The 22,916-nt window shown below is 40.3% G+C and overlaps 1 protein-coding gene and 1 long non-coding RNA gene across 5 annotated transcripts in view; one reads left to right on the top strand and one right to left on the bottom strand.

The window, feature by feature from the left end:
• Window positions 1-22,916, top strand: part of LOC103678802 (limbic system associated membrane protein) — a 632,608-nt gene that overhangs the window by 560,291 nt on the left and 49,401 nt on the right. The window lies entirely within an intron of this gene.
• Window positions 13,742-21,101, bottom strand: LOC103678801. The gene is made up of 3 exons (XR_572756.1): window positions 20,976-21,101; window positions 16,049-16,196; window positions 13,742-13,914 (listed from the first exon to the last, which is right to left on the bottom strand). It is a non-coding gene; the product is annotated as an uncharacterized LOC103678801 (long non-coding RNA).

Genomic DNA, 22,916 nt, shown 5'->3' with positions numbered 1-22,916 from the left:
TGACCAGTGGTAATAGGCTTGGTGCAAAGTACCCTCCATCACCTTTCCCTTACTCCTCTCCCGCCTAGATTATCTCTGCTGAAATACACTACTTGTTTGGAGAGGACACTGATGAAGAGTCTCACTTCCCTGTGAAAGTCTCCCTTCTAAGTCATGATTAACTCTCCATGACTTTGTGGATGCTGAGAACTGTCATTTTAGTCATTGGCAGCCACACTCATATATATGATAGAGCAGTTGTGCCTCTGGGTATGGCTCAGGGAGATGGGGCTCACTGGCCTGATGGCATGCATCCTACCACATTGTGTTTAAAGATTCTATTTATTTATTTCTATGTCAGAGAGAGAGTGAGAGAGAGAGAGAGAACACAAGCAGGGGGAGCAGCAGGCAGAGGGAGAAGCAGGTTCCCCGCTGAACAAGGAGCCCCATGTGGGACTCAGTCCCAGGACCCTGGGATCATGACGGAGCCGGAGGGAGATGCTTAACCAACTGAGCCACCCAGATCTCCCCCTACCCCATTGTGTTTAAATACCTGAATTGTAGCAAAAGATGAAAACATTTCTTTCAGCACACATTACTGCATGTCATCATCATTTGTTTGCTTAGCTATCTCTCCAGTGATCAGCCTAAGAGTGGGAGCCACATTTTATTTACGTTTGCAGCCCCCTCCCCAAAATAGCACTGTGCCTAGTAGTAGTGATGATTCACCTGACCAAAGGATTCCGTCGCTGAAGTACCCACAGAGATGACCATATGATTGGGAGCCTTAACCATAAAGTCATACGTTTGTGGCAGCAAAGTGAAAATAAAACAAAACTTCAAAATGAGAGAAAGGAGAAGGATGTGTTAAAAATCTAAGACTTTCCTCTACTGCCAGTCAGGAATTGATGCCTTTTATGGAATGAAATACTACACTCTGGGCTTGTGTTCTTGATGGGATCGGCACATAATACCGATAAGATCTGAGCTACATTGTCATTCATTTCTTATTTTTTATACACATTGCATTCATGTATAAATGTTTGAAAAAAACTACTCATTTTGAAATGTTATGTCTGTGAATAAAATATGTACATGTATTTGAGACTCGGTTTGACACTACAACAGTATATTTAAGATAAACTATTTATCTTCCACAAACACATTTCAGTGTTTTAACACATCCATTTGTTTCTGGAATGAAGGCAGAGGCATGAGGATGGGAGGAAGGGAGGGTGAGAGGGAGGCAGGAAGGAGAAGGCAACAGTCAGGGAGCTTTGTGTTTTGCTATTTCAGCTTTCCTCTTGATGGCAAAATCCTAACTGGAATATGGTTTTGTTATCCCGGATGTCAGTTCACAAATCATGAATTAAGCAGCTCAAGCCAAGTGGCACCTAGCAGTAAAACTGGCATTTCTCAAAATATTGGCAGATCGAGCGAGCAACTGTTGATTTTAAGTTTAATGAGCAATATGTTACTTATTCCGGTAATATTGTTGTGTTTGCCTAACCTTTCTCAGACTGCCTCCTTCTGCTTTATTGCTGGCAGGCTTCCAAAAAGGAAGGGTTGAGTTAGAGAGGGGAGAGAGTACAGTCAGAATGAGGAAAACCGTAAGAAGAAAAAGCTAATTAAAACTGCTCTCCTGATAATGGGGAATTAGCCACATCTTGTCGGAATCATAACTCAAGGACTTATACAGTGTTATGGAATCCCAACATGTTGTTCTTCACATGTTTATGATCACAGAGGGAGAAAAAAGAATAGAGAAAGGGAAAAAATAGACTGGAAAGAGAATAAAACTGCTAGCGGGTGGTTGAAATGAGCAGTACAGGGTAACTGGGAAGTCCTGAGTGGTATCTTCAAAGTGAGATCCTGATGACAGCAATCTGGGCGGAGTTACTCTGCACATGATTATGATGAAGGAGTCTTGGTCCAAAGAATGAACCCATGGCAGGATTACAACAGAAATAAATCAACAGAGTAAAGGAGTCAGGGGAAATCAATAGTAACTTCATACTCTGCGGCAGAAAGCGCTTGGCTTCTTGGTTCCCCGTACAGATAAACACTATGGAGACATGCTCTCATTCCTTCACAGTAGTGATTGGTGAGTCCAAATACATCATTGGTCGGTCTGTGTGGAATACCTGACGGAAATTAAAACTTCGTCCAGGTTAAGTTAATGAGTGCTATACAAACTATGGGTATGATTTGTTGCCCCAAAAAGCAATTCATTTTCTTTATCAGAACCATTTCTTTTAGCAAATGTGAATGCAGAACTCGAGGAGTTACTGAGTAAGTTGAAATCCTCTATAGGTCTAATGCAGATAATTCATGCAGAAGATCTGGATCAGTAGGGGCATTAAAGTGGAGATAACCATATGACTGATTAGCATAAAAAATTAGCTACAGAGACAGATCTCCCGAACAGAGCCCTCATTATAGTTTGGAACAGAAAGGAATTCCTCAGTGCTCTAAGAATTAAAATGAAAGGAGAAAAAAAAAATCAATTCCCTATTTGTGGAAGTTAGGAGAGGATTTTACCTTTATAGAAATACACCATCAACCTGCTGTTATGCTACTTACAGAATTAGGAATATTATTTCTACCCTTCAGAAGAAAAACCATGTAGAAGTTCATCCATGGTCGTATTTTGTAAAGTTACTTCAAAATATATGCCCATTTGCGCTCTTCCATGATTATGCTCCTGTAGAGATGAACTGTGATTTTCTTTAATGCAGTCATAAGGTCTGTTTTTGTTATTGAGTTCAAGAACCCTGGGAGTGTTGCTAATGAGGTCAGAAAAACAAGGACAGTCCCCATAATCTAGCAAGCTTTGCTTTGTCCTTTGACCACAGTCTTTAACCCTGGCAGTGACCCCTCAACTGAATATTCAGTCACAATAGCAGTGGCTTGTCAAAAAAATCATTTCAGATTCATCATTAAGGAGTCATCATTTATTGAGTATCTACTATGTGACAGGCACAGTGCATAGTGGTATTTGGGATAATATAATTATTCCGTACCCTCTAGTAATAGGTTTCTATTTATAGAGATATGGCTAGAGTGCAGCAAATTTGATAACCCATCACATTTGTTAAAATGAAATTCAGTAACTGCTTATAAAACCCCTACTCTAATCTCTCACTCAATTAAATATTTCAGTGCAGAAATGAGTGAGGGTATTAAAAAATCTTATTTGGGAAATGAAGATAAAGAATACAATTGAAACAAGTAAATTCAAACGATAGATTAAGGTTACTTGGTTTGCTTCCTCCAATAGAAAAAATGATATCTCTTCTGAGAAAAATATTTGAATGAGGATCTCTAGAATAATTTGTGATTTGGACTGAAAGGAAACAGTCTGTGTTACATTTCACTCACTGTCTAATTTCTAATCTATTTTTTGAAGTTGTTATAAAAAATAAGACAAACAATGTTCTCACATATGGTTGTTGTGAGAATTACCTGAAATAATTTAGATATGTATAGAAAACCCCATATAAATAATAGCAATTTCTGTTAACAGTTTTCTCTTTTATTTGAAGAAATTCTTCATTTATTTTGTCTTGTTTTGTTTAAGCACCTACTACGTTCTGTGAGCTCCTTCCTTGTTAATAAAATACTTATCCTTGAGATCTCCATTTACATGGCTTTTTCTTAGGTGAGCTTGCCTTCTTAGTATCGAACAGGGTTGTAACGTAGACTTAACTAAATTCTCTCTCTCTCTCTCTCTCTCTCTCTCACACACACACACACACACACACACGCACGCACACACCACAACCTCCACCCTCTGCACACACATACACGTTTGGGATGGCAAGCTTTGTAAGAGTAAAAATGGGTTGATTTCGTTTACCACTGTGTCTTCAGCACCTAGCACAGTGTCTGGCATGTAGTCGAAAATCAAGCATATATTAAGTTGAATGTAATTATAAATGAATATACAAGTCAATAGATGAAGAGGGGAATATAAACATAAATAGGCCTGGAGACCTAACTTCGTGAATTTCATAGTCTAGTTAGGGAGACAGAAATGTATACAAATGATGACAGTTCAACCTGACCTAGGCCACCATAATTGTAGGAGCAAAATTAATGGAGCATAGGAGAATAAATTAAAAAAAAAAAACTGGAGGTTAACAATAAGGGTAGTTTCAAGCAGGGATTAGGAGGAGGAGCAGAAGGGAACATGCTGAGAAAGACTTCATAAAAGAGATGTCACTTGGACTCGTTTTTGAAGGTTGAGTAGAAATATCCCAGAAAGAGGAAGAATGTCTTTCTGGAGGAAAATGGACAGCAAGTATTTGCATTAATCTGTACCCTGAAATCTAAAAGCTCCAAATCCATTGTGTCAAACAAAACACATTGATGTTTTGCAATAGTCACAGGCAGTATTAAAGGCTTGGTTAGATTTAAATATGCAATAAAAATTCCGCAAAGGCTCCAAGAGGGAAGAATAAACCTATAAGATGGCAGAAGCTCAGCATGTGAAAGTGTTTGGGAACTCTGGCATCCCGCAAACGGGTAGTGGTCAGTTCCTTTCAGCATGCACTTTCATGGACTGATGACTAGGGGAAGATCAAACGCTGGGGTGGTCTGCAGAGGGGAAAAGAAGGAGCAAGCCAGAGATTCTCTAGCAGCCTAAGACAAGAGTGCTATGAAATTTAACTGTGAATTTACTTGCATATATGTAGTGATTACTAATTGGCACACATTACCTATTTTGAACTACTTAACCATCTTATAAGGCCATCAAGAAAGGTATTGACCTCTCTCTTACAGATGAGGAAAGTGAATTTTGGAGATTTTTAATGACTTGCCTAAAGTTAATGGCAAAACTATACACTCAGGTTCCCTAAATCCAGTTTCCAGACCGTTATACTATTCAAGTTTACTTATTTTGTAAAATAAAATGAAACAAACAGCAGAATAAGGTAGAATGATCAGAAAAATCAGATGCAAATGGTAGAGTAAATTTTCTGAATCTTTTGCTATATCAAAAAGTTTTCAAATCTAATCTAATTAGACTTTAATCACCAAATATCTCATATTTTTGGATATATACCTCTCTGTTTTTCTAGACTTCTTCCATCTTGAGCTACATATCTCTTTTCATTCTAGTCCCTTTTCCATATTTCTGAAATAGAACTTCTGCTCTAGTTTAGAAAGCATGGACTTTAGAGTTAGACCAAGCAAAATGCAAATCCTGATTCTGCCACTTACTAGCTTTATTTTTAAAAACTTTTTAAAATGTTTTATTTACTTATTTGAGAGAGAGAGAGAAAGATTGGGTTTATTTATTTGAGAGAAAGCGTGCACGGGAGCTAAGGAGCTAAAAGGAGAGAGCAGGAACACCAGAGCCTGTGAGCAGGGGGAGGGTTAGGGGGAGAAGCAGACTCCGCTGAGCAGCGAGCCGAAGCTGGGGCTCCATCTCAGGACCCTGAGATCATGACCTGAGCCGAAGGCAGGCGCTTAACAAACTGAGCCACCCAGGCACTCCCTACCACTTACTAGCTTTATAATCTTGAAAAATGAATTCAGATTTCCGGTCCTCACCCACACTATAAATATATTGTGATGTTGTATTTCCTGAATTAACAAGTTTGTGTGGAATGGCTTAGCACATGCCTGATTTATGGTAAGCTCTCAATAAATATTTATTTGGTGAAGCAGTGTTCCTTTCTCTTCTCTACTATCTGTGCAATCTTAGGCCAGATACTTAATAACTCTGAGCTTCGGTTTCCTCATCTTTAGAGATAATAATGCTTTTATTACAGAGCTTCCAAGAAGGTTAAGTAATAAAGTTAATGTGGCATTCTTAGCACATAGTTTTCACTCAATATATGCTTATGGATCTTTCTCTTCCTTTCTTATTTTCATTCTGCACACCATTTAAACTCTTCTCTCCATTTTCCATCTTCACGAATCTCAGGTCTGTTTTCTTCCCCACCTCCTATTGCTGTCCTTCTCCTGGCACTCATACCCCTTCTCTTTTCCAGATTCTACTTCTGATTTTTTCCTGTACGCCCCTCACTAGTACTCCCTTCTTCATCCCTAATGCCTTTCCTCTTGTCTTTGCCAACTTTTGAGAGCTAAAGTAGAAACCAGGTGATATCTAAAGGTGACAGATGGAGAAATCCCACCTACCTAGAGGACTTTTCAAGCTGATCCAAACACTGAAGGATAAATGATTTCGATGTCTTTGATTTGGGAGCATAGAGACAACAAAATGCATTGAACAATAGAGATCCTCTTGATTCCTGCCTCCCCCATGTGCATGTACACACACACACACACACACACACACGCATACACACACATACATAAGCTTGCCCCAAAATTATGCATGTGATCACTTCCTCACTCATTCTTGTGAGTCCTTTTATCTTTGTATTTATATTTACTTTTCTTCACTCATTTTCAGAACTTCAGAAATAACGGAATATGTAAATCAAAAAAATCTAAGAAGAAAGAAAAAAGGACATAAAAAGGGAGATGCTGAGATATGAATGACATCTTGTCATGAATGTTTTAGTTCTTTTAGAACCAGCAGCATCCTCTTAACACTACTAGACAAGCTGTACACTTGTTCTGAGCAGCTTGTAGCTTGCTTCTTTCTCACAAGGCACTCTGCTGCATGGTGCAGGGATGTTTCTGAGTCCAGCTGGTGATCGCTTTATGTCCTGAGGCAAAAGGATTGATGGTATGTGCCATGGTTTTTCTAGCTTGTGTAAAGCAGATGCTATTCCTGCTCTGCTCATTCACATGGATGTTTACATTTTCCTAGACTCTTACAAAACTTCAACAGTACCTCTGGAAAGTCAGGCAATAGGGCACCTTCGACTGAGATATAGAAAGAAAAATGTAAGGGAGAAGGAACTTGGAGATACTTTCTCTCTCCCTTTCTCTCTCTCTTTCAGCCTCTCCCTCCTCTCTCAATCTCTTTCTCTGTCTCACATACACACATACACACACACTACTTTCATGTTGGTTTTCTTTGGGTGGAGTTGGCTCTTGGCACACTGGAATCATTTAAGCAGGGGCATCCTGTGTTTGGTATCTCTTTTATTCCAGCACTGATGGCTAATATTGTTTTCCTTTAAGTCCCTGCCTTTCCTGAGACCTTCTAGGGCTTTGGAATCTTCAGTGGTGAGGTTGACTTCCCAGGGCTACACCTTTCTAAGGATGATTGTCTTCTGATTCCCGGTAGCCATTTTTTTCTCTGACCCTGCTAAATAGACTTACTCTTAGTCTTGAGTATTGACCCAGGGCAAAGAGGAAAATTTAAAATAAGTTGGTGGGGGCAGGGTATCTCTGTGCTTCCGGGTCTAAACTGTATGGACATTCCAAGCTGACAGTCCCTATGAGAATGCCATGCCATTTTTCCTACAGTCCTTCAATTTTAAGAACTCCCAGGCAGCATAAAATAAGAAAGAGTTTTAATATGAATTTGGGATATGACTACTCTCAGAGGAAAACATTTCAACTCTTAGAAATATGATTTTTAGTTTCATAATTTGAAAGCTCCATGACTGGTTCTTGTGCATTTCTCTCCCATCTTGTTGTTGAGTGTTTACGTGTGATTTCATATAATGGTTTTTCTCTGCCGTGGGAACCAAATGCTGGGCACCTTACACGTGTGTGATCACCATCTCTCCAGCAGGCAAAAGAATGCCTGGGGCCTTTTCAGCTTTTTTAGAAAGAAACAAGTATGAGGCTATTAGTCTGATTCTAACTTCTCCTGCATTTCTCTTGGGAGCAACTCCACAGCAAGGGCAGCAAATCTCTTCCCTAGAAAATAGTTCAGTTCATACCCACAGCCAGAGCTTTGAGAGCCTTCTTTCCGTGGTGGCTAGTTTATTGAGGCCGGGGCGGAGGAACTGGTGAATTGGGGTGCCTTTGTGAAGCTTTCGTACTCAAATGTACATCGGCATCACGCCCATGGTGTTAAAATCCAGATCCCTAGGGCTCACCATAAACCTACTAGACTAGAACTTGTGGAACTGAGCCTAAGAGTCTTCCTTTTTAGACATTCCCTAGATGATTTTCCCTAGTTTGGGAGCTACAGCTTTAGAACGATATTGAGGATGACCTAAAATGAAAGTTGACTCATAGGTGTTGACACTGTAATTATTTGAAAATAATTACTTGGATCCTAGGTCATAGAATGATATCTCTAAAATACGATTTTGTTGTTATTTACTGTATTACCTGATTTAAACACAACAGCCCAATGAAAAATGCAATTCCTCAGACTTTCACGTTAGAGTCTATTCCTTTATACCACAGGTTGCCACATTTTTTTCATAAAGGGCCAAGTAGTAAACATTTTAAGATTTTCAGGCTGTACAGTCCATGTTGCAACTAAACTCTGAAAGTACTGTTAAGTAATAAGTAAATATATGAGCATGGATGTATCCCAATGAAACTTTATTTACTAATACTGGACTTTGAATTTCATATAATTTTCAATTGCCACAAAATATTGTTCTTTAGTTTTTTAAATCATTTATAAGTGCAAAAAACATTCTTAGCTATGGGTTATACAAAAACAGGCAGCAGGTCAAATTTGGCCCATGGGCCATAGTTTGGTAACCCCTTCTCTGCACCTCTGTTGCCTCCAACTTAAGACAAATTTGAAAGAGAATAAATCACAATCTTACGAAAAAATTTTTTCCAAAACATTTTTGGTTATCAGTAAAATAAAAGATATCTATATCTGTTTCTGTATGTTTGGCAATAAAATGTTTTTGTTTAGAAAAGACAACTATGGGGGCCCTTGGGTGGCTCAGTCGGTTAAGCGTCTGCCTTTGGCTCAGGTCATGATTTCAGAGTCCTGGGATCAAGTCCCACATCAGGCTCCTTGCTCATCAGTGAGCCTGCTTCTCCCTCTCCCTCTCCCTCTCCCTCTGCCTGCTGCTCCCCCTGCTTGTGCTCTCTCTCTCTCTCTCTCTCTTGCTATCTCTTTCACACTCTCTCTCTCTGTCAAATAAATAAATGAAATATTTTTTTTAAAAAGGCATCTATATTAAATTTCCAGTCTTACATTTTATAAGTGGTTCACCAGATATAGGGCAGGTTATTCAGAATCTAAGAGGTTAAAGTTCTTAGAGACAGTTGCAGCAGAAAGAGAAAGAGGTTAAAAATAAACTAACATTGAATGAGTGTCTGTTGTCTGGGCATTGTTCATCATATTCAAAAGTAGGGAACTAGGACATTCAAATTAATGAATATTGGCAGGAAGAGCAAGTTCAAGTTACTGATGACATGTTATCAATAAAATGGTTCCCTAAATAGTTGTGCCCCCTTTCCATTTTAGCATTGTCTTATTAGGCTTTGTTGTATCTTCCTAGCACAGTGCTGGGTGTGTAATAATTGTCAAATTAAATTCTCTAATATGCCTTCTATTCTGAGGAGCTGGTACTCCTCAAAGATTACAAAGGGAGAGCTACACTTCCTAGATTTCTCTCTCAGCCTCCCTCATTCTCTCTCCCTGTCTCTCTCTCTCTCTCTCTAGCTTGAGAGAGAGTGTTCATCTGTACTAGAAACCCAAGGATGTCAAACAATCTCCCGACCACATTTGGTTTTTCACTTATGGCTATCGAGTTTGGACAGTCAGGAGTTGATCTACGTCCCTTTTCATTGCTTGACTGTAGTTTATTCCTTGAGCATAATTGCATTGATGTGTCCTTTGGAAACTATTTCAATGGTTTTCAAACTATTGGCTAAGGAAAATTGTTGTTCCAGAAACCAAACTTAGTGGTTCTGCAGCTAAAATGGAATATTGGCATTCTTTGCTGATTCATAGAATTCTGCTGAACAGAATTTTATTGACTGAAGGTTGTCCCAAGAAACATTCTTAAATTTTTTGATGTCTATAACATTTTTTTCTGAATTAAAAGCTAACAGTCCAGTTTGGATAAACACAAAATCACATAATCAAATATTTAGCTTTCTGTATTTGGATTTGTTGTTAGACAAAGAGTACTATGATTTTTGGAGTGCTCTCCTACCTGAAAAAAAATTGAGAACCTGTATCCTGAATTGAAACTTGGAAAAGTTACCAAAAAAGTATCTTTTCCAGCAAGTGGAGACTAAATCTATATGATTAAATTTTGTAAAATTACTTTTAAACTTTCCTTCTACCAAACTTCATTTTAAATGTGCCTCAAGTTTCATATTTTTGACTCTGGAGTAAGGACTATATTCTTGCTAATTTGGAGAATAATTCCACATTCCTTCTAACCCAAATTCAGTCACTTACCTTTCTCCAGCTTTCCCTGAATGTATTTTACTCTCCCTCTCTCTTATTTTCTTCCAAATATCTCTCACCCTTAAGTTGCTTTACGATATTCCAACTTTGACTTCTCAATGGAGAGAAAACAGATGGCTCGATGGCCAGTGCTTGGATTGGGGAAGGAGGAGGTCAAGCATCTGACTGTTTTGGAACTGCATCTTCTTTTGATTAATGTGAATGCAACCTAGACAAGCTTTAAGCTTTAACTAGCCTCATGGAGCCCATGCAGTCCATAGGTAACCAGCACCCCCATTTCCCATGGCAATGGCCAGTAGCTCTCATCCATGACAGCACTTGACGGCTGTCTGGGTAGACATTCCACTAGATAAGAATTATATAGGAACAAAACTTTCATCATCTCTGATGTGCAGAGAAAGCCTTGGTAACCTACCCAACCCTAAACCTAAACCTATCATTCCTTGGACCACCTGGAATGATATCAGGACCAGGGACATTGGTTTAAAAAAAATTATTTGGGCTTCTACTCCTGTAAAGAGGACTAAAGGTTATCACTGTGCTGTCAGGAATGACCACTCCAAAATTTTGTGACTCTTAAGCTTTCAACCCAGCCACCTTTGCAATCATGTGCTCATGTATTCACTTACACTCAGTTGTGTAGAATGACAGGTAATCACTTCTTAGCATGGTTGTATTATGTCATACCCAAATGAAGTCTTTTTGTGAACAGGGCTAGGCTCAACCAACCGCTGTCAATACCTTGACTGCCAACGGACTGATTTCGTTGGTATCTATAAGTCTACTCTAGGCTATTACAGTCTGGTAGTATTTTCTCCCTGCTCTTATGCTTCTCCATGGTCTGCTTTGCTTGATTTCTTTCTATGACCTCCCTGTACCTTCTTGTTTGCTGCAGAATCTTCCCCTCCCACTTTTCTACCTTCACATCTTCCCTGTGGTGTCCTCTGCAACTGACCACGGCAAGTCAATCAGTGGTCCGAAAGCCAATGCTAAGTTTGCCTTCGGGTAAAACCACCTGTCCAAAGAGGTTGTTTTGAGGTGCTTAACTTTTCACCTTGAAATTGTAAGGTTTTTTAGGCCAGGAACCTAAAATTTCTTCAGTAAACTTTGCATTGAGTACTGATATAATCAGGTTCAGCCTTTAGAAAACCAACAGTGTTTTAGAATAGTATACAAGGAAGCAAATACTGACGAAATTTGAAAGCCTAGGATTTATGGAAGGTATTCCAAGACCTTCTACTGAGAATTTATCCAACTCTCTTCTGAAGAACTTGCTAATACTTGTTCTTATCAAGATGTGAATCAGCAATTTTAAAAAACCAGCTAGCATGACCTCAAATGGACCTAAAGACTTTTAATGTGTTTTTTACCTATTCCAGGACTGATTTATTTGGGGGTATATATGACATTTATAGACACGTCCCCTTTTTCCATATCTGCACCTAATTTCATATCAAGATTTAGATATTAATAAGAATGATTTTCTGTCTCAGTATTTACTACTTCCTTCTTAGTTACGTCAAACATTTCGATATGCTAAGCCAGAGTTGTGTAAAATGTGATATCTGAACTCTGACCCCCCCCCCCATCCCTAGCAGTGTCCTCTTCTTCCATTCTAGACCTTGTAGTTCCCCAGAACCTATTCCCGCAAGTACCTATCCTGATTGCCTGCAGGCTGACAAGTCCCTTAGGTGTTAATTGAGAATTAAGATGTTAACTGATAAAAGGTATAACCACTTGCATTAATATTTGCATTGCAAAAAGAGTCTTAATGGGAAAATAATTAAGCTTTAAAGTTTGATTTCTTTGAGGCAATTTATCCTGCCTGGCAACCTGTCAAATCTCTCCAGGCAGGCAGCCCCCGCTTTGCATCACCTAATCTGCCGGCCCTCATGCTGGCCACATGTAATTTCAGTGTAACTCTGCAGGCAGACTGTTAGAATGTGAAAGGGGATAGCTCAGAATCCTATGTAACATGATCCAAAGAAATTTAATCTCTCATCTGTTTATAAATTAATTTACTCTTAGAGGATCTTCCAATACTTGAGGTCAGTAGCCATCCGTCATTCTGCAAGTTCACAGTTAGTTTATCCACTGATCAAAGAAGATTTTGTAACAAAATTCATGCATAATGGAGGTAGGAAAGGCAATTCGCAATTTCTTGCCCAACTTTGCATATAAATGACCTATTCTTGGTTACTTTTACAATTTGAAAATCTAGTGGCCATGCCCAGCAAAACACGGTGAATTGCAGGACAGAAAGGAAAGGACAGCAGACAATTGGGAATTGGGACCCAGGTTTTGTTTAGAGTTCTAGGCAGGCCAGCAGGTAGTAAACATTGGCTTTTGTCAGGAAGCTAGTGTCTAGAACTGGTAGGTAAGATGGAGATTGGTACCAGGAAGAGAGCTGAAACTTTTAAAATATGGTATAATGGTTAAAACACTCTAGTCACATAGACATGGTGGCTTTGCCATTAACTATCAATGGGATGCTGGGAAAATTCTTTTACTTTCCTAAACATAAGCAACATCAGTTGTAAAGAAAGAAAAGAGAATATGCCTATAGAGATAAATGAACTAGCATATGTAAGCAGCTCTGTGTGACACAAAGTGATACCAACTAAACGGAAGTTTGAATTGTTAACTCAGGACAGGGAATGGAGTGTCACGTTCAATGCAGAATGTTGATTCTTCTGATGAGAACTTAGCTTTTCTTCTTCAGTCTCCCCTGACCTAAAAATTGGATTGATCCCTGATCACGGGTCAAGGTTAAACTTGTCAGCTAAAGTTAATCGAAGTCTCTTGAGAGAAGAAAAGGGTTGTGCCCCTGAATGGCAGACTACTAAAATCGGGTGGATGGTTCCCAAATGTAGGTGTGCCCGGGGATCACCTAGGGAGCTTTATTTGCACATGGATTTCTGGGCCTTACCTCTGCTGGTTCTGATTCAGTAAGTCTTTGAAAGGACCCAGTGGTCCACATATATAATAAGCTCCCAGTGGGATTCTTATATAGGTGGTCCACGGATCACAGTTTGAGAAACAATAGAGTAGATGCTGAGATAAGCTGATTACTATGACTGGACACAATATTTGCATAATGTTTCTAAAGTGAAAGCAAAAGAAAAAAATACATTGATTCACATAGCTACTGTTTTATTTTAAAAACAGTGACAAGAGTTTAAAAATCCATCTGAGGAAATATTTTCTGCAAATATCAGATGCACAGAGGGCATTTATAAAGAGTATCGAGTAATGTATTAGACAATATATTTGACTGAAGTTTATGAAATACATAGAAAATGTGTTCAAAAGAGTAATTTTTTATAGTCTTTATAGAAAAACCTGTGGTCTCACTTCAGTGAAGGCATTTCTAAGAAGTGCATAAATAATCATAGTCCAACTGGCTTGCTTTCTAAATACGTGATCCTTGAATAGACTCCAGAGGCTCTTAAATAAATGGATGGGAGCGTGCTGGGTAGACACGCTGTCTCGTCAGTTCAGATTGCCATAACAAAGTACCAGAGACTGGGGACTTACACAACAAACATTTATTTCTCACAGTTCTGGAGGCTGAGAAGTCCAAGATCAAAGTGCCAGCAGGTTCGGTATCTGGTGAGAGCTCACTTCTTGGTTCATAGATGGGGTCTTCTTCCTATGTCCTCACATAGAAGAAGGGGCAAGAGAGCTTTCTGGAGTCCTTTTTTAAAGGGTACCACTCCCATTGATGAGAACTCCACCCTCACGCCTTAGTCTCTTCCCAAAGGCCCCACATCTTAATACTATCACTTCGGAAGTGGTATTTCAATACGCTTTGTGGTTATTGAGGGTCTTAAACAAGCATTTGACAGATCCTAGGTTGAAATCCATTAAAGCAGTTCAATCTCTGAATAGTTACTCTCTGCGGTTGCAGTGAGATCCTTATAAGGTAGGTGTGAGAAGTGAGGGGGGCAAACCTTTCAACGGAGTGATGATGAAACGACTTCAACACAAGGCTGGGAAGTTGTCAGTTACGAGCAAATGCTTGAGTACATTTCAGCACTTGGTTGAGATAGAAAGTCTGGGCTCTATAATGTGAAAAAAAAGGACTGAGCCTGATATATTTGTATGACAGGTATTTTGTTATCACATGCTCTGTCCACCCAGAAAGGTCTCCATATGGACCCTATAAATGTTATACTTTTAGGAAATAATTGTGTTATGTTTGCATGTTAGCTGCTGCAAGACCTAAACCACTAGCAAACTTAAAAGTTCCCAGTGAGAAAGGGCTATAGCTGAGTTTTGCTTGCTGAAGGAGTATAAAAGAAGAAACAAAACTAGGACAGAGGATGGTTTCTTTCTACCCTCATCTCAGACTCTTTTCCTTTCCTGGAGGACTTACAGTTCATATCATTAAGGAAACGCAGCTTGGGATCATTCTCAGACTATTCAGGTCCAAGGTCTATGACCATAGCGGGACACAGAGATTTATGGGTAATGGTGCTACATCTAGGCTGGCAGGCTATTAGTCAGTGACAGAAATACAATAAGAAGTGTCCAGTCTTGGAGGAAGGAGACATCGACAACTAGATTATGATGGGCCAAGTTCCTGGTTTGGCCCCACGTTAGCCCCAGCTGGGGACTGGAGTGCGATCTGAGCACCAGTGACAGGGACAGAAGACTCAAGCAAACTGGTGTGCAGAGTGGAGAATTGGTAGGGAAAAACTATCTGAGTGTGCATATAGGTATCTGCCGCCTTCAGGGTCAGCAGTGAGGTCCAAACCCCTCTCTATAGTGAGGAAAGAACTTCTAAGGAAGGCCAGGCCTAATCTCAGTGCTTCAGGGCAGAGCGGGCTGGGCCTGCCGGTCACAATTCCGTACTAGCACCAGTCCGACAGTACAGAGGGTAGGCTAGAACCGACAGTGCGTGTGCACGGTCACTAAAACTCTTTATTGTCCAGCTAATTAGAGGATTGTTCTGTTTTTCTATAAATCAACTTCCTTGCTGGTATTCCTCCTGTCATTTGGTATTGGTGTCTTATTTCCGTATTAATTCTTCTCTCCTTACGCCAGAAATAGAAAAAGCTCAGAGATTTTCTTTTTCATTATGAGAAACCTACCCTGAGGAGAGAGCCGAAAGGGTGAATATGTCTTTCCGCTATACTGGAATTATTAAATCCAATTCCATTTTTAAAAAACTTTTAATATAAAAGCAACATATGATTTATGTCAAAAATTCAAGCAATATAGGAGGGCATAAAAATGAAGGGAAATTCCCTGACTACACACTTCTGGCCCTCCCAACTCCATAATCCAGAAGACGGCCACCAATATTATGTAGACATTGTGTGTATACAAACACATGTGTTAAAAAGCATCTATATGAATGTGTGCATTTATGTGTGAATACAACTTTTCTAACACAAACGAGATAAACTGTAACTAGTATTCTATAATCAATATCTCTTAGGTAGCATTACATGAGTTAAATTTTCTTAATTAAGCGAAAACATTCATATAAAAAGCATGACACACAGTAAGCATTCAATAAATACCAGATAATGCAAAGATTTTGTGATAATCTTTTCTTCGCTTAACTTTATAATTTTACAACTATACAGCACTCCGGAAAACTATAGATTAGTTTTGCTTGTCTGCCATTTTCATATGAGGAGATTTATGCTGTATTTATTGTTTTAGTTATTACATATAACATTATGTTTGGGAGATGATCCATATTGCCACTTACAGCTGTCATCTATTCATTTTCTTTGTTGTGTGGTATTCTATTTCATGAATATGCAACAATTTATTTACCTTCCACACAATGTGGGCGTTTCCTGTGCTGCTGGGAACGCTGCTGAACGTGGCAGTGGCGTTGCTGGGTCACGTGATGTACTCAGCTGTAGCAGATACTCTTCTACTCTCTCCAGAGTCAAACCAGCCTCCTGACTCCAGCATTCAACTTTGGAAAAAATGTGGCCCTTTTATGTCATTTTTATTATAAATGCATTTTTCATCTTTTCCTTTATGTATTTATTTCGTCGATGAAGGTTTTGTACTACGGAAAAATGTTTACTTTTTAGGTGGTGAAACTAATCTCTTTTTTTTATGGCTCTGTGTTTCATGACTTGCTTAGGGGGTATTCCCTCCTTCAATATTATCAAATAGTTGACTGTTGTATAGTTTAAGTTTTAATTTTTAATTATTTGGCAACTCTGAATTTGTTTTGGTGAATAATATGAGGAAACCTTTTTTTCTCAACAAGGGATAGCCTGTTGTTTCGACAGACACCGTTTAGCAACAATAAAAGAGAAAGCTCATTCATTAGGTAGTTACAGTATTGATATGTAAAACTATGTTTTTTTAAAATATGGCTAATACAAGTTAGCTAATAGCAAAAAAGGACCCTATCCACTAGAAATAAGAAAATATATATTTTGCAAATTCTCATGACTTAGGAAGAAAAAAAATTGATGGATGAATAAAAAAGACTTAACTGTGATATCTTATTCTTGGATAGACAGAATCAAGATTATAAGCCTAGGGGCGCCTGGGTGGCACAGCGGTTGGGTGTCTGCCTTCGGCTCAGGGCGTGATCCCAACGTTATGGGATCGAGCCCCACATCAGGCTTCTCCACTATGAGCCTGCTTCTTCCTCTCCCACTCCCCCTGCTTGTGTTCCCTCTCTCGCTGGCTGTCTCTATCTCTGTCGAATAAATAAATAAAATCTATAAAAAAAAATAGAAGATAATTATAAAGTTCATCTGAGAAAGATATATGGAACCAATCATGAAAATTCAAAGAAATGACTATTCATATCTTAATTAAAATATATTAAAAGCTATGGTTGGGGGGTACCCAGGGTTCAGTTGGGAGAGCATGCAGTTCTTGATCTCAAGGTTGTGAGTTTGTGAGTTCGAGCCCCAGGTTGGACATAGAGTTTACTTTTAAAAAAAAAAAGGCTATGATAATTCAACAGGTATAAATCCAACAGGTATAAAAACTCATTTTATTACCCACTCTCCCCCAACATAGACTAAAAATTAAAAAATAAAAATAGTAGGCGACTAGCCCAAGAATAGACAAAAGAGTCAAGATACGACAGAGTCGAGAAATAAACCAAATTGTAAATAGGAGTGGCATTTCAAATCATTGACAAAAATATAATTAATAGTTGGGGTTCTTTTTTTTTTTTTTTGGCAAGTTGCTTTCTTGCTCTGCTTACTTCTCTCTCTCTTTTTTTTTTTCTTTTTTGAGAGAGAGAGAGAACAAATGGGGAGAAGGGTTAGAGAAGGAGAAGCAGACTCTCTACTGAGCAGGGAGCCCATGTGGGGCTCGATCCCAGGACCCTGAGATCGTGACCTGAGCTGAAGGCAGACACTTAACCAACTGAGCCACCCAGGTGGCTAATTAGGTGCCCCTAATTAATAGTTTTTAACAGAAACTGGTTCACATATAATTTCCAAAGCCTTTAATACATTTCCCGCTTTTGTGAAATAAAGTCAAGGCCTTCCAGAACTGTTTAATTGTATTTATCCCTGATGAGAATGTAAGTTCCATAAGAGTTAGAATGATATCTTTCTTCTACCTCCTATTTCTTATAATTACTGTTTATAATTGTACTTCAGAAGCCATGCTCTGCTAGTCAGACCACACCCCGCTTGCATATATGTTTTTAAGTATTTAGGTCTCTTATACTAAAAATTTATATTTTAAATAATTAATCTGACTCAGCATTTAAAGCACCCATCTTTAGCCCCTCTGCCCCCTAGATGGTTAGTTCCTTATTTTTATCTATAGTTGTCTTCCTTGGTTTATAAAGACCTCAGAAAATAAATGAAAAAAGACATGAAGTGTAAAAAAATAGGAAGTTTTATTCTTCATTTATATCTACTTGTTTTGACGGGATCGCCACTTGATTCCCTTTAAGGATTCAAATTCAATAAAGACTAAATTTTAGGGGCGCCTGGGTGGCGCAGTCGTTAGGCGTCTGCCTTCGGCTCAGGGCGTGATCCCAGCGTTCCGGGATCGAGCCCCACATCGGGCTCCTCCACTGGGAGCCTGCTTCTTCCTCTCCCACTCCCCCTGCTGTGTTCCCTCTCTCGCTGGCTGTCTCTCTGTCACATAAATAAATAAAATCTTTAAAATAAATAAATATAAATAAAAATAAAAACTAAATTTTATTATCCATTTCCCCCCAACTTAAAAATGTCTTCCAGTCCACAGAGCAGTTAAACCAAGAAATTCTGGGTCACCCCTTTCCTTTGCTCGCCACTTCAATAAAGGGGAATTTGTGAAAGTAGCGCCTGCCCGTCAGATTAGGCCAGTCTGGTGGGCTTTCTTCATTTCATCCCTCCCAACCTCTGTGGTGGCCTTTTTCTCTGCCTTTGTTTTTATTTAAGAAGAAGTGGAGGCAACATCCTCATGCAGTGCTTTTTAAATGAAGTGACTTGTCAAGTCAGAGACTGTGGCAGTAATCTGAAAGGCAGTAAATTTAGCGACCCTCACTTGCACTGACAGCCTGTCACGCGCTTGAAACATAAATAGCAGTGGAGACAAATCGCTGCTGTTTTCCTATTAAGCTTTGGCCCGCTAGCCTCGTAGCCTTCCAGGAGCGCGTGGGCCCGGCCTGCGTGAGCCACCCAGAGCAGCGCGGCCCGCTCCTGGTCTCTCGCCCTCCGCCTCGACGCCGGGCTCCCGGCACTGCAGCTGGGCCCCTCGGTCCCGCTGTCATCCATCTGCTTCACCGAAAGGCCAGAAAACCCGGGCCAGGATTGAGGGGTGCTGGTACACAGGGCTGCAACCCAAGCCGAGTGCTGGTGGGGGTAATTCCTAGTTCCTATGTTTTGGGCTAAAAGCAAGAAGCAAATTGCCAGATTCCTTAGGACTATTTGTGTGGAGCCTGGAGCTGCCCGACTTAGGTTAAATGGGAACATTCTAAGAACATCAATTTAGTTCATGCTTAAGCCATTTCCTTTTCCGACCTACCCCCACTTCTTACTCCACTTTTCTCTTCATTATTTATTTATTGACTTTAAGCAAGAACAGTTCTTTAAATTGGATCGAACAGCTCATTCAGCAGTGAGGCTAGCCGGAGAAGTGAGGAGAAGATTCGGGGGTGAGCCCAAATGAGGTCACTGCAACATGGGGGCCTACAGTGAAAGGGCAGAGGGCCAGATGGGGTTATTGCCTGCTTTGTTTTAATTACCTTTCAAAGGCTTCTGTGCAGTCACAAAACTGCGCCTAGCAGTCCTTCCACAGTGCAATCGCCCTGCTGAGTTTAACACATTCACTTACAAAATGCTGATTGATTTATGTGACTCTTGAAAACAGCAACCGCTGTTCCTCTTCTCTCTGGATACTTAATCCTCAGCCATGGCAGAGGCGCTCATGACAGGTCGCGTGACACCCCGACAGTTCTGATGTCAATGGTGAGAGATCTTGGTTCTTGCTGCCTCTGACCATGAGTTCTAATCTCTGAATGAAATCATCCAGAAAACAGACACTTGCTGGAATTTCTATTTTTGTTTTATTCCAAGGGACTCTCCTAAGTTTTGTTGTTTTTTTTCCCAGTTTTACCTCCTTGCCTCTTCTTCCCTACAGCCTTAGGAAAATAAAAATGAAGTAAGACAGTGAGTCCCTGCTTTATGACGTCATGCGATGTCATACAATGTTCTTCAGTCTCTGCTACAGTGGTCTGAATTCCCACCCATGTATATGTTACACATTTCATCCACATGTAGCCCCAGTCTCAGCAACTCCATGTTTCCAGATGCCTGAGGAACGTACTCTCTAGGATGTTCCAAGAAAACCTGTTACTAACCATGTGAAGAATGGACCTCATGACCTCCACTCCAGATTAAGCACTTCTTCCTAATTTCCCGAGTGGTGGCCATTGCATTTAAGCCCAGGAAGTCCTTAGCTTTCAACATACACACTGCATTAGAACACAGTTCCTCCTGAAGAGAACTCAGATGGGCTACAGGAGGCCCCAGGGCAAGCGAAGTCCAAGTATGTGGCACACATTCCCTTCTGCCCTCACAGACATTACCAACCTTTCCCACTGAGCCCACACTCTGCCTCGGAGTCCTTCTCAACATCATCCTCCAGGCAGCCCCTGCCAATTAGTCAGGATTGATGATGACTATTTGACATCCTTGAAGAACCATCTCCACTTTCAACAGCAGTCACAGGGCAGCTTAGCACGATACAATGTAGGATTCAGCACCAAGAAGCTGGTACTGAGTCTAACTGCTATTGATATAAAAAGGACTTCATTTTTTTTAAAGATTACTTATTTATGTATTTAGACAGAGAGAGAGAGAGAGCTGGAGCAAGGGGAGGAGCAGAGGGAGAGGGAGAAAAAGAATCTCAAGCAGACTCCACACTCAGTGCAGAGCCCAACATGGAATTTGATCTTACAACCCTGAGATAGAGACCTGAGCCAAAATCAAAAGATGGACACTTAACCAACTGACCCACCGAGGTGCCCCAAAAGGACTTTAAACAAATAAAATTTCCATGGGATTCCATGCTTATACACTGTGTTTTTTCCAGAAATGAAAGAAAGAAGGAGTGGGAGGTAGAGAAGGAAGGAAAGAGGGGAGGGAGAGAGAGAGTGAAGAAGAAAGGGAGAGAGGGAGAGAGGGAGGGAGGGAGGAAGGAAGGAAGGAAGGAAGGAAGGAAGGAAGGAAGGAAGGAAGGAAAAACAAATTATAAAAAATGCCATTTGACTCAGTACCTTGTGGGTGCTGGAAAGCTCCATTGTGCCTTCACTGAGATACAGAGGTAGGAAACACAGTAAATCCAGAGTCGTCAGACCACCCCTCACATCATGCTGCTCATTTCCCCTGCATGGAGAACTGTTTCAAACAGCCGAACCAGATTGCCACACCGTTTCACAAATTGCCAGCTGATTTTCTGCACTTGTGTTTTTCAACTTCCTGAAAACTCACTCTTCCCAGTAAGTCTTTCCTAATATAAGAAGTCCATTCTACACTGTTCCTGTAGCTCCTTTCCTGCCTGTTGGCCTATATGTGCACCAGTGGCTTTGGTGGGGCCTCTATAAATAAGTAAATGATGCCAAACTTCTCAATTATCAGCTTTTTTCCCCTGATATATTGCTTCATTTGATTCTTTCAATAAGGAAGTTAAGCGGACAAACCTTATAAAAACTGAAGCCTGTCTTTTACTTTCTTTATAACTGAGCCGCGTTGCTTTCACATTGAGAACTGTTTCACATTCTCACACTCCCATTTTATACTCAGTAGACAGAAGTAGAGCAGATTCTGAGAGCTGAGACCAGCTAACTGTAGCATCTCATGGCACTGTCATGATAAAGGCAGACATGCCTAGTTGGGAGCCTGGGCTCCAGAAGCCCACAGACAGGTTCAAACCTCTGCTCTCCTAAATAGCACTATATACCTGGGCAAGTTCCTTTAGGGTCTTCTCTAAACCTGGATTCCCATGTTCCCTCTTCTGTAAGCACTCGAATGCAGTATTGTGCATTAAATGAGATCATATCTGAGTCACCTAGCACAGTGCCTAGTATGTGTTTCTTAAGTGGTTGCCCCATCAACAGTCACTCTGCAATATTTCTGGAGCACCCCAGCATCCAGCATCGTGCTGTACACCCTGGTGGGGAGGGGTGCAATGATGAGCAAAACCAGATGTGGTCCCTGCAATGGAAGAATCGCTATAATTGATACAATTCCCCTTGTAAAGAAATGGAACATCAGGAATCCTGATTTCAAGCCTAGCATTTAGAAGGGCAGAACAGTTTCTAAAAAGGGACACCAAAGAGGAGGTAATGGTTAAGTATGAGTACAATAACAGAATGTCATGCCCCAGGAATAAAAAGGGTGTGTAGATGGCAGCTTCCGGTTGGATGCCGAGCTCAAGCTGTCAACTAGCTGATTTTTTGTATGTGAAAGCAAAAAATACAAACCATAATGAATTGGATCTCTCTGGATGCCAAGAAAAATAATGCCAGGGCGTTCTTCTTCATTTGGCTCATGCTCATTCATAGAGCCAAAGCCAGTTGTGAATCTTTTCTGGCATTGTGTTTGCCTCTGGTTTCTGGATACTAACTACACCCTTTGGGGCTGCAGAAGGCATGGGGCCAATTTGCATAATCCACACCCTGTTGTGTCTTCCTATTCAAATGGGGAACATTTCTACAGGAGAGTAACCAACCTCTTCCCTTCCATGTAGCTCAAATATCTCAATAGTCAAATGCCTCATTCTCTAGAGAACTCTTTCTTTCATTTCCATCCGTTGAACTCTTCCTTAAAATCATCCCTATTGAATCACCATTGTATGTCTTCAATGCAGTGTTCCTCCCCGTGTCTCCTTATTCTCTTAATGATTGCTGCTTCTGACGACTGTGTCTGCCCCCACCCCTGTCTTCTTTCAGTCATGGATCATTTACCACCCCCCTCAACCCTCTCATGATGAGCGGTGAGAGGTGGGGATGAGAAGCGGTTTCAACCTTTGGACAGGAACACTGTCAAATGCTAAAGGATCTCTCAGCTGGGATGTGAAGCTGAGAAACAAAACTTCAAAGGATCTAGAGAGAGACATGGCTGGAAATATAAACAGAACCCCATGGCAGGCATATTTCTTTTTAGATTTCTTGTGGGTTTTTTTCCTCTCTTCCATTTTTTTTTAGCATGTTTGTGTA

The sequence above is a fragment of the Ursus maritimus genome, unplaced genomic scaffold (genome assembly GCF_017311325.1).
Source record: "Ursus maritimus isolate PB19 unplaced genomic scaffold, ASM1731132v1 scaffold_4, whole genome shotgun sequence".
In the NCBI taxonomy this organism is placed as follows: Eukaryota; Metazoa; Chordata; class Mammalia; order Carnivora; family Ursidae; genus Ursus; species Ursus maritimus.
This window is presented reverse-complemented; position numbering and strand designations above follow the sequence as displayed.